Source organism: Trichomycterus rosablanca, chromosome 9, assembly GCF_030014385.1.
Source record: "Trichomycterus rosablanca isolate fTriRos1 chromosome 9, fTriRos1.hap1, whole genome shotgun sequence".
Lineage (NCBI taxonomy): Eukaryota > Metazoa > Chordata > Actinopteri > Siluriformes > Trichomycteridae > Trichomycterus > Trichomycterus rosablanca.
In genome coordinates, this window is record NC_085996.1 from 7,932,022 (window position 1) to 7,945,170 (window position 13,149).

General features: G+C 38.4%; 1 protein-coding gene across 4 annotated transcripts in view; it reads right to left on the reverse strand.

Annotated features, from left to right (window-relative positions):
* dtnba (dystrobrevin, beta a) overlaps positions 1-7,131 on the reverse strand; it is a 24,714-nt gene extending 17,583 nt beyond the window's left edge. Inside the window, exon 1 of one of the 4 annotated variants that reach the window (XM_063001811.1) lies at positions 7,065-7,131. The gene's annotated coding sequence lies outside the window, so the exon portion shown is untranslated. Of the gene's footprint in view, positions 1-1,810; positions 1,871-6,421; positions 6,758-7,064 lie in introns of those variants that run through there. The other 3 variants (XM_063001812.1, XM_063001809.1, XM_063001810.1) reach the window with 3 other exon arrangements.
* Between the last annotated feature and the right edge of the window lie 6,018 nt (positions 7,132-13,149).

The following is a 13,149-nucleotide window of genomic DNA, read 5'->3' on the forward strand; positions in this document are numbered from 1 at the left end:
CAGCCCAGTACAACTAACAGAGAGAGAGAACCTTCACACAAAATATAGCTGTGGTCTGTGAGGACGAGATCCCTTTATCCTAACCAAACATGCTAATCAGAGAATAGAAATATAATAGGTAAGTTAAAGCTCTTCCTGACAGCAGTATTGTTTTATTTAAAATTATTCTACGATCATAAGATTTTAACCTTAATACAGGAACATGATGACTGACATTACTGTTTAATAGTTTAGTGTCTAAAAGTTTTATTAATTTTAATGTCATTGTTTATATAATACAAATGTATTTTAAAAATTCTGTTCCAGTTGGAAATGCAGCACTCTCTCTACATCTGTAAACACAACTGGCACATGGCAACTGAGGGTGGGTGAGGGTAAGAAAAGAAAGAAAAAAAAAGAAGAAAAAAAAATATATATATAAAACTATCTAACATCTAACTTGTGTTGTGCTGTTTTGGTGTACTATAACTTAAAGAAGTTATGGGACAGGGGACGGAGAAAGAGACAGAGAGCAGGGTGGCTGATGGAAATGTGTATGATTCATAGGCTGCTATTCCTGTTACATTCTTACTGCACTCCAACCAAATCTGAACCGTGTGAGCTCAGCAACAGCTGAAGATATTTTCATACCGCTCGCTCTCCCAAGCACGCAAAATAATTACAAAACCATTATAAAAAGGGACGTAACAGATGGGGTGTCCAAGATCTCTGCTCGTGAGTCTGGTAAATCAGCTAATGTCACCAGCCTTAACGTCGCTGCCCCTGCCCTGTCCCAGCAGACCACCGCATAGAAAATAGCACTGGTGACCACAGTTCACAATTCAGTCCAGGTGGACCCCGGGGTACATATAGGACTCCACAATCTCCACCCTCTTACCTAGTGCAGAAGAAGGGGTAAACCATTTCCTTAGATTGGGTCACATTGAACAGGAGATCAGTAGCTTCATTAAGTGGTCTAAAAAAAACACAGTACGGTTCTCTAGATCCAGTCCATTCTAGACACGCCCAACAGCTGCAAATTTCTGTAGCTGCCATGTCTCTTATAGATGTACCTGAAGTCTGATGTATGACGTGAACAAACATGGCAATAGTTGTGCTTTAATAGTAGTATAGTAGTGCTGCAGGGGATCTACTGACAATGAACCATTAATTTAACGTAGGTCAGAACCAGCTCTACCAAAAACTTTATCATATTGTATCATATACCTAAATTGAATCAAATACTGACCTGATCCTTTTTGGCATGGGTCACATTCTTCCCCTCTTCTTCCCCAAATAATCCACTTTCCGTCAATCTAAATAACTAACATCTAAAAGTGACATCTAAGAGTTTACATCTACTATGATAACGACTGACAGTGACACCTGAAAGTGTCGGACATCATCAAACAACAACAAGACCACCACGACTAACTCACACACACACACACAATCCACAGCGTATGCACCTCTCATTGTTAAAAATGAAAATGCTCAGCATTGCAGAGGAGTGGCATGATGGTGCAGTTGGTATGATGAGTGCCAGAGTCACATGGGCTCTGGGGACCTGGGTTTTATATTTTTATCTCTGTGTTCCTGTTCCTGTTTTGTTTTTTCCTCTTTCTACACATTGTGTGTGTGTGTGTATGTGTGTGTTCATGAGGGCTTACAGATTAACTCACTGAGTGATCTAGAAATGGTTCGTTGCTCTGTTTTACACAGCATATTTATGTTGCCTTTAATTTTGGTTTTGACTATTCAACATGTTAACCCTGTAAAACTAAACTCATTTAAGTATATAATAACAATCATTTTAATATTAATCACTTACTTTGTTCATGCCACAAATATAAATGCTCTTTTTATCATTGTTTTTATTCCTGTGGATCATACCCAGCTGACTGCTGTTCTATCTGTCTAGTGAGTGAGTGATCAAGGACACTTGCTGTAAACCAACACAGGACTTTGATGACAGAATGTATTAGTTGGTAACAGGGAGTCACACTGAATACACAACACACACACACACACACACACACACACACACACACACACACACACACACACACACACACACACACAGACACAGCTCGAAATGATAAATAGGTTTTGCTTTTGAAATAATCTTCCCCAAATCCCTTTTCGTTTACAATAGGAACATTTTAAAAATCCACTCTACCAAATCCACTTGTTCTCCACTTTAAATTTTATAAAGCTCTATGTTTACTACAACTGACATTTTTGGACAATATTAGGACCAGTTGCCAAACACACTGTGTTCTTTAAAAGCTTTTATCTTCATGATTAATGGTTAAATTCATCAAATATTTATTGCATATTTAAAATAAAACAACCTGTATGTTTTTACAATTTATTTATAGCAAGAAAGTACTGTTCAAAAATAAACGTCTGAGTAACAAAATGTCATGGTCATTTATTGAAAGATCATCAAGACATTGAAAAGCATCTTTTGGACTGCCGTTCTGAAAATTCAGTTCGAACCTGTTTGATAAAAGTATTCTGTTTTAGTGTTTCATCCCTCACTCGTTTCATCCCCTCCTTCTGATCTTGGTGGTGAGGAGAAAATCTGATAACTCCCCGAGGGAACACGACAAAAGGATTCAGGCTGGGAAAACCCAACCTGTTCATTCATTCTTCATCTCTCCTTCTCATCTGGCCCACCTTTCCCATCCATTCATTATTTTCTACTTCCTTTTACACAATGTTTTTCTCGCCATCTCTTCTGTTTTGATTTAGTTCCCACACGGGGCTCATGTTTATGCCTATTTTAACCGTCCTCTGCCAATTCACTGGTTCTATTTTAGTTCATGTTGCTGGAAGCAGCTCTATATATGACCGTCTCAGTCTCCAGGACTGCGGAGGGTTAGAGATGTGCACGCATTTGTAGCAGCTTAGACATCCACGAGTAAGACACATGAGCCGTGGCTGCTACCCCCAACCATGCCATCTAAAGCTGTGGGACCAAAGAGAAGAACTCAAATACACACTGCACGGTTCTGTCTCGAGACAAACGTGTTAAAAAAAGACCAACATACAAACAACTGTTTACTATATTTATTTATATTAACTACTTTATTATGAAGACCTGTAATTATCCAATCAGCTAATTATGTGACAGCAGAAGAACACGTAAAATTATACACTCACGTCGGAGCTCTTTGATGTTAGACATTGACATGAGAAAAATGTGTTTTCTGCTGTTATTGCCCATAGAAGATCCTCAATGTGTCCATATGTGCAGACTATAAGAATATATTACCTAGGAATATTTCTACAGCTCCTTTTAAAGATGCTCTAATAGTAATCTGTCCACACTGATTCGGCCCTCCATATCCTCTGGTTCCGTATCGGCAAATTCAACCAACAGCGGATACTCAGTTCAGACACCGTTGCCACATTCAAGACGCCAATGGCAGCCAATAAAGCCGCAGGCTTGCAGCAGCTTACTACAGAGAGATTAACATGCACAGAGAAACACTCTACACACTCTGTATTCCTTCACCACCTAGCCGGCGCCTCAACTGGATAGATTGTGTCATTGCAGCAACAAAAAGTGAACTCCCAATTTGCCCAGACTGGTGGCTGAGACTTCAACCACTAGCGTATTAGACCGCTACGCAACCATAACGCTTGATGACTATTATTTTACAGCAATTGCAATTATAATTCTTCTTTAAGCACATTCAGCCCTACATGCAAACAGAGATGTAAACAATCCCCTAGACTTCTACAGACGCACCTTTTAGGGTCTGCTGGAGTCAAATGACAAATTATATCGAACTTATTTTGGCTGAGGCCATTCTGTCTGTGTGTGTGTCTATGAGTGTGTGCACGGGTAGGCTGTCAAAATGGGTAACCAGGATTCCATACATTCCCCAAGGTCAAAGTAAAACTATATGAATGCGGTGACTACATGCCCGAATGAGGTACCACCTTCAGTTGGAGCATGTTTGTGCTGGAGAGAGTAAATTGTGCATTACATGACTGAAAGGTTTCACGCCTTCTTTCAAAAACCATGTTTTTAAAGATCTGTGATAAATCTTTTTGCCATCACATACACAATCTCTCAGATCTACAATGACATTACACACAGGCAAATTCTTCACATGGATGTAAAGGAAGGAAGCAGTTCAATTTTTGGCTTTGACTTGATGGCTTCAGTTTAAGTCCATGACTTGGGGGCTATGTCTCTTCACTTTTAAAAGGTTTAGATTTACAGTACAGGCCAAAAGTTTGGACACACCAGCCAAAAGTTTGGACACACCTTCTCTTCAATGTTTTTTCTTGATTATTTTTATTTTCTACATTGTAGATTAATACTGAAGACATCCAAACTATGAAGAATTATGTAGTGAACCAAAAAGTGTTAAACAAACCAGAATATGTTTTATATTTTACCAACTCTACCTCTGCACAACCCAACTGATGGTCTCAAACACATTAAAAAAGCAACAAATTCCAAAAATTCACTCTAGACAAGGCAAAAACATTCATTGAAAACCATTCCAGGTGGAAACCTAATAAAGCTGGTTGAGAAAATTTCAAAGAGTGTGCAAATCTGTCATTAAAGCAAAATATGGTTACTTTGAAGAATCTAAAATATAAAACATATTCTGGTTTGTTTAACACTTATTTGTTTACTACATAATTCCATACGTGTTCCTTCATAGTTTGGACGTCTTTAGTATTAATCTACAATGTAGAAAATGTAAAAAAATTAAGAGAAACCACAGGAATGAGAAGGTGTGTCCAAACTTTTGGCCTGTACTGTATATGGTAAAGGTAAAAAGCACTGCAACAGTTGCACCTGGTAAAATTGATAAAAAGAAAGAAGTTGAGTTCGAGCAGTTCAAAATAGGGAATCAAACATAGGTTTAAACAACTGTCCTTGCCTGAGGGAGGGAAGGCCTTAATTAGTTGTCACTTTCTTGCTGGTTTAACTGTGAACTGTTTGGTTAAGGTGTCGGCACAAACGGGAGAGGAATACTGTACATTCTAAAGCTCTCTGTAGGAATCTGCCGTTGTCCAGTGAAAAAAAAAAAGGCTAAATATATAATAGGGGGCTTCACGTCAAAGCTGAAAACAATAGGGGTAATACTTAGACCATATGTATGGGGTATTTGTTGAAATTTCAATCAAGAATCGCATTCCTAGTTCACGATAACCCGCTACTCAGTGCTAGTGATACACATTGCTCTGGTCAAAGTTATGAGTGAGGCTTGATATTCAATGCACTAACTATCTTTTTGATCACGTTATTGTTTATTTATCTCCAGTTAAGTCTGCCGCCAGCACCGCCCCTACATTGGCTCAGAAAAGCGGGAGACCAGCACTCGATTCCTCCTACACACGTGCGGTCGCTGGCTCGCTTCTTCATGCCAGCCAGCCACTGGTGGATTCCGACAGAGAGAAGTACTGCATACAGATAGTCACGCTGTGCTCTGTGTACTCCTCCACTCCAAGACAGCAGAAGTTGCTGTTGCAGCAGCAATGAGGAGAAACCCTCAATGAATTTACATTCACAGAACTTGACACTGTTGCATTCAAGTGCCCCATTAAAGCTTGGTTTCTGAATGTTGGTTTACCTTTTTTAAGGGTGAGTTTTTTGTTGTTACCCGAGACATGATTTCTTAGAGAAGCTGGCTAGGAGCATACAACTGCTATTTAGGTGGTGAAAAATAAAAACAGAGTTGAGGGGGTTTCTTTAAGTTAATTTCTCCTGTTACTTTTACATTTGCTCTGTTCAAGCGCTTGCAGAAAAATACAACACTAGGGAAGTACACAAGTTTGCAGGATATTCATTCTGCTTTTGTCTTTTGCAGATACAACATCAAGCTACTGTTGCAGTCGTTTCCAAAACCTGTCAGATTCTTCCACACACTGTCAATGCAAATGTGCTTAGAAGATCAACAAGCTCAAGGTTCAAGATTGTTGTTTAATACTTCCCACTGTTAATGAGTTTTAGTTTGCTAATTTCCCAGTCGGACACATTGTATTTTCCAGTTTGCAATAGGTACAGCAGATATGTGAAACTTTAGAACGAAACTTTAGAATTCATGTAGGGAAACATAATGCAAAGCTCTGGCTAGGTGCATACTAGCGTACTAAGCAGTGTGCCAAAATCACTATGGTTACCCCATCACAGTTCTATTATACCATACTACCTAGTAAGCAAGTGCGGGACTCTTACTTAGCAAGCGACTTTTTCGCTTAGTTCAGGAAACTGAAGAGCCGAACTCGAGCAGCTATGCTGTAAGACAAGTTTAGCTCTTACTTCTGCACAGCTCATAAATAAGCGCCTGGTTTCATTTCACAAAACAGAATTTAAACATAAACCAAATCGACCAAACATAAGCGCCGTTACGGAGCCTAGCGTTAGCACACTAGCTGAGCGGAGTGAAGTGAAGGCAAAGCGACTCACCAGAGCAAATGTCCGCAGGCAAGTTAGTTCCTCAGCTACCAGCACCATCAGAATGGATACAGTCCCGTTATGGTTGGTTATAGAGTCCAGATTTCATTCCAAACTCCGAGGTAGAACTACTAAGCTTTAATCCTGAGTGCCCCGGTAAAGCTGGAGTGTGGTAGTTTTAAGTTTCGCCATGCTCGGTCTGACTGAAGCGCCGAGCTGAGCTGCTGCTGCGGTAAGTGATGTGTCGTTGGCGAAAAATTCAACTCTCTGAGTCGGTTCATTGAGTCGGCTCTTTTACAACTACGTTTTAGGAGTCGACTCTCATTGAAGATCCGTTTTTTGACAAGACGATGCATGTAGTGTAGGTGCCACATTTCGTTGTGGGTTCGATTACTGTCTGTCATGAGTATTTTATGTTTTTACAATGTTCATACTGAGAACGGTTTTAACATTTTAGTTATTTATTTAGTTTTTTGATGTAGATTATTAATTTAAATGTTTTTTTTCGATATCTAGAACCGAATAAAGCTTATTATCACAAATAACATCACTTTGGTAAGATATTTACATTTTAATGTTGTAACCCAAACCATAATATTGTATGTTTTATATTATAGATTTAATATTTTACGATACTGCGTATAATGTCGCTTACTTTTGATGTCCGTGCTGCAACGTGAAGAGTTGTTTGGAAACCACAAGAGTCGACTCGTTTAAGTTAGCTGAGTCAATTAAAATGACTCACTTAAAAGGCTGAAATACACACACACACACACACACCACACACACACACACGCTTCACTTAATTTATAAAAAGTTGCTGTGATTCGATGCCATTTTAATAAACTGAATCGAACTCATGTGTTGAAACGTTAGCTAGAACCGTTTGTCTTTTATAAACTCCCCTCATGACCGTTAATATTTGAATCGCGTGGGATTCCAAATCATAACAACAATGACGTATGACGCTTCGCACAGGTCCTTGACAAAATATTCGAACCCAAACCCTTCTTCCACATGCAGCAGAGTAGAGAGGATGCCTCACAGCAACATGGTGTCAATCCTCACCTCAGGCCACTGACTGTTTGAAGTGTCTCAACTTAATCTGTGTGACTTTACTGATTTCCTCTCACTTTTCTCCTGTCCCAGCTTTTTTGGAATTGGGTTTGTCCTGCAGTGTGTGTGTGTGTGTGTGTGTGTGTGTGTGTGTGTGTGTGTGTGTGTGTGTGTGTGTGTGTGTGTGTGTGTGTGTGTGTGTGTGTGTGTGTGTGTGTGTGTGTGTGTGTGTGTGTGTGTGTGTGTGTGTGTGTGTGTGTGTGTGTGTGTGTGACAAATATTCACATTTGTATTGCCAAAGCGCATTTACAAACTAGATAATACATGAAAAAAAATATTTGCATACATACACATTCATATTAATTTAAAGAATGTTCAATAACATTAGTAATTAGCCTTAAACAAATAACAGAAACAAATTAGAACAAGTATGTGTTGTATATTTATATAAGTGTGTATATGTACGTATGTGTGGAAAAAGTATTTACATTATTACATTCTACACAGTCCACACTTGAGCTCTATTTGTATGGGGTTTCTCTCTCTCCTCTCTCTCTCTTTTATTATTTGCTTCAGTTAGATAGAGCTGATGATTAACTAAAGCTCAGTGGAAATTACAAACTACTATCACACACATGCAGCCCCAAAAAGTGGGACAGCAAGACAGTTGGGACAAAAAAATAGACAGAGACAGTTTTGCCACTGTTACGTCAAGTCTCCGTTTCATAATCTCCAGCTGATACAACACTCCAACTGCTTAACAAGCCAGGTTATCCACTGTCATGTATTGTGCTTCAAATAATAACACATTTTTAATAATAGACAGTACAGCAGACAGGCCAGTTTAACACCTGGACTCTCTTACTCTAGCCGGACTCTTGTTTGTTTGTTGTTTGTTCTATTAGGAATTTAATGTCATGTTTTACACTTTGTACTTTAGTTACATGCATGACAGGACATGTAGTTACAGGTTACACATGATTAATCAGTTCAAGTTTAATGTCAAACACAGTCATGGGCAATTTTATCTCTAATTCATCTAACTTGCACATCTTTGAACTGTGAGAGGAAACCACACAGACACCGGGAGAACATGCAAACTCCACACAGAAAGGACCCAGAGCCACCATTCTGCCCCCACGCTGTTGTAACTTGCAGATTGTGGCTTGGCATTGTCTTGTTGAAACAAGCAGGTAATTAACAGAGATTTCTCCTGATTATTTGAATCTTTTAATAACGTGTTTGGCTGTGAATGTTTAAATCTCTCAATTCCCTGCAATTATGAACTTCATTTCTAAAAAAGGTTGGAAAGATTGTCAAATACAATAAAAATAAGAATCTGTTATTTTGTTAATTCTCTTGAGCCTTTATTTAACTGACAAACGGGAAAAAATCTAATGTTTTTACTGATCATTGTATTTTGTAAATACAGTTAAGGCAAAACAAATTAAGAACTCAAATTTAAAGTGCAGGAAACAAATCTACAGATCTATGATTAACTACAGCTGATGACTTTACTAAGCTCATATAAATAAGTCTAGTTTGACTGTACCCGTTAGATTGTGCCACAAGGCTTTACAATGGGAATGTCTAATGAGCTCTGTATAAATATCAGTAATGTTACTCAGAAAAAAACTTCTGGTTTCAACAAGATCTTTTTACAAGCAATTATCAGTAAAAAAAAAATTCCAGTGCTTAGGTGCTTGGTGCTTTTACATGTGATTCTGGTCTTACTGGTAATAATGAATATAGAAAATAAAGAAAATATGGGGCAGCATGGTGCTAAGTGGGTAGCACTGTCTCCTCACAGCAAGAAGGTCATTGGGTTCGATCCCCAGGTGGGGCGGTCCAGGCCTTTCTGTGTGGAGTTTGCATGTTCTCCCCGTGCCTGCGTGGGTTTACTCCGGGAGCTCCGGTTTTCTCCAACAGTCCAAAGACATGCAAGTGAGGTCAATTGGAGATACTAAATTGTCTATGACTGTGTTCGATACAACCTTGTGTAATGAGTAACTACCGTTACTGTTATGAATGTAACCAAAGTGTAAAACATGACGTTAAAATCCTAATAAACAAACTAACTAACCTGAAGAAAATATGGGCAAGCATTCAAATGACCAACAGGGGGCAGCAAATACATCTATCATGGGGTATCTGCTTCTACAGAGGGGGATCTCAAACTGCTCTTAAAACACAGAAAATCTTTTTGGCTCTCAGACACACTTCTCCAAAAGCCTTGAATCTAGTCCACGAGGTACTGATTTACATTTTGATCAAACAAAACAACAGAAACAAGCAATATTTAGGGCTGTGATGGCTGGCATTTCGTTAAACCTGAAACAGACCCTGGGCCCATGTTCCTTCTCAGACATTTTACATTTTCATCACACCTACTGTTTCTGTTCACAATGAAATATGTATTTCTAGATACAAAGTTTTTATGTTTGTGAATGGCCATATTGTCTCTCATCTGTATTAATTACAGTACATACATGATTTACTGTTGTTTGTTCATGATTGTGTGTTGTGGTATGTTCACACTGGGCACACATCTCTTTTGTAAGAAAGAAAACACTGCATTAAGTGCTTTTTGGACTGATATAGAAAAATCACTAGAGTTACATTCACTCTGTTTTCATAACAATGACTGTCTATCTACCATTTAGCCTACAAATATCTAACCAGTTTATACAGTCCATCTACCCATCCGTTCATCCATTCTTGTTTTCACTACTTCTTCTTAGTATTTCTTTCCTCTTTCCTATCTCTGTTATTTTACATTACACACTTTGTCTCAGTCTCTATTGTAACTGCTGAGGAAATCTGATCCTGTGCCCTGAAACCAGTAACCAGAACCAGGATTCACATCCAACACTAAAATGGCATCCTAATGCACAGAATAAATAAATGACTGAGTTTCTTTAGAACTCTTGGTGGTTTCAGGTTTTCTGTTGGTTTTCTAGCACATACACAGGATCTGTCTCGGTTCCTGGAGGCATCACAACCTAATCATGGTTAACCACGTTCTACAGGAAACAAAGCTGCATTCTTTAGCTTTATTAGCTTGTGTTGGACAGTAAAGGGTTTTGAAACACTCAGCTCTAGGGTTTAAACCTCAGTGGTGCCTTCCATTACCAGCGAGTGTAGTTCAACCAGCAGAGGTTGCCAGAGTGCACAGAATTAAACTGAACGTATGTATTTAACAACAACAACAACAACAAAAAGGTTTAAAATATGTTGTACCCTAAATTCATTAAACAACCTAATACACTTTGGACTTTACATGGCCATAAAAAAAAATAAAAAATAAAAGATATCACTAAAAAGTTGGAGAAGAGATGATGTACTAATGAGAGTAGCAGCGACAAGGAAATGTACAAAGAGATGTTATAGCCAAAATGATTAACAATTACATCTAATTTTATATCACATTAACAGCTTATATCATGACAAAGTACCTTTTTTGAAAAATTATTGATGATGAAAATGTTGCTTGTAGGTTAAAAAAACACTTATTTGTATGTACACAACAGATTGTGTTCCTTCAATTTTAAACCCAAACTGGGTTAATCTGGATTCCAGTATGTATAAAATATATTTCCACTCCTTTAAAATTGATCATTTAACTCACATAAAATGTGTAAACGCTATTGTAAAATTACAGTGCCTTGTAATATGGTTTTTATTAATGTTTTGGAGTAAAAGTAGCAATTTCATGTGGAATTGTACAGTAGGAGAGGTTGCCAAATGTGGTCATTTTAAGTAAAGTAAGTATATAAAAATCTTATAAATGTACTAAAATATTAGAATATAAATCGTACTAGATATTATTTACTACGTTAGCATATACCTTTGGGTTTAACTGCCAACATCATCACTCATGCAAACATCATCAGCACAGAGTGATCGAACTTCAACTGGCATCGTGTTTCCCTCAGCCAGATCCTGCAGAGAAAGGTGAACGACCCTGTGTGGAGGTTAAACAGAACATGCCTCTTGAGTCCCTGCCAATTAACTGTAACAGGAGTTTGTGTAAGTGTGTTTGCTAATTATTAATGATGGGATCCAGATACCCGATTCAGCTCTGCAAGGTCCTGCAAAAGAAAGATCATCTTACTGCACCCACCAAAATTGCTTCCAGGATAGGCAGACTCACCATAAACCTGATCAGGATTAGGAGGTTACTGAAGAAAATGTTCATTTAAATAAAGCACAAATAAAGAAAATCATATTTTACTGCAATATTAAATTACATTTTAAACTTCTTCTTTAATTCAGCAATTGTACAGTCTGTAAACTCACAATTTAAACACACACACACACACACATTTAAAGTCCTTTAGCATCTATACATGTACAGTCAAGAAGGCGCTGTAGGCCGGAGTGCATGGCTCTATTATTTCAGTGTATGTTTGACACAGCAGTGTAATTTACTAGCCCACCCCTGCAGAAAGTTTGAGCTACCCAGTTCAAGTCTCAGCAGTGCTACCGGCCTAACCACTCAACAGACATGACTGACCATGTCTGAGAGAGGAAAGATCGGATTGTTCACCAGTTCAGGTTCCATCCTACAGGAGCCCAATAAACCCGTGAGTGAATCAACTTCAGCTGCATAATCATCACTTTCAATTTAATAATGTAGGATAACACCAAGCATTTCTGTGTGTTTAGAATGTTGCCCACCACAGCAAAGCAGCTGCTTGAAAATTGAACACAATTGGTCCCACTGAACGCTTTTTAATTTTATTTGAAGAACACACTGATATTGTAGAATAAAGCAATAAGCCACGAGAGGCCGTGCATTACTGTGATTTTAGCACGGGGATGACGTTTTGGCACGACGCGAAGCGGTGTGCCTAAAACTTCTTTCCCCGTGCTAAAATCATACCAGTAATGCACTGTCTCGAGTGGCTTATTGCTTTTATAAAACGGCGGTCAACAAAAAATATAATAAATACAACAATGTTTAATTCATAAATGTATTTATCGTGTATAAACTTACAATAAAGCATTCTTCCGTGACGCAAAATAGTTCGATTAACAGTGTTGCTAGGCAACATGAGGGCGAAAATAACATTAACTTTTTCGATTCAGTGGCATATTAATATGGAATGATGTGAGGTGGTCCTAGGTGTGCGTTTATCGGGGATTTTACAACGGCTTCGAACGCGGCTCAGCCAATCAGATTTTAGGACCGGAACTATCCGTTTTATAACCCACATTCTAGCACACACGGTACACAGCGTTCATTCTGTAGCACACATTCTAGAACCCACATCCCAGAACCTGCAATCTAGAATCCATATTCCAGAGCCATGCTTTAGAACATGCTTTCTAGTTCTTACATTTTCATACCCACATTCTGGGACCCTTGTCTTTTTAGCCCCCAGAACCCACATTTTAGAACCCACATTTTAGACTAGAAAACGCATTGTATAGTTCAAATTTCAGAATGTACATTGGCTTTGTAGATCTAGAACCCATACTCTTAAACCCACATTCCAGAATACCAGTCCAGTTCATCAGATTGCAGACCCTGTTTCAAAATTCACTAACATACAGTAAAACATGCAAGCGGAGCTCAGAAAAGGAAAGAGAGAAAGAAAGACGTTTGTATGTATCAGTTGCCGTCTTTCCATTTTCTGGTTCTTTTCTATACAACAGATTACATAAAAAGTCCCAAGTTT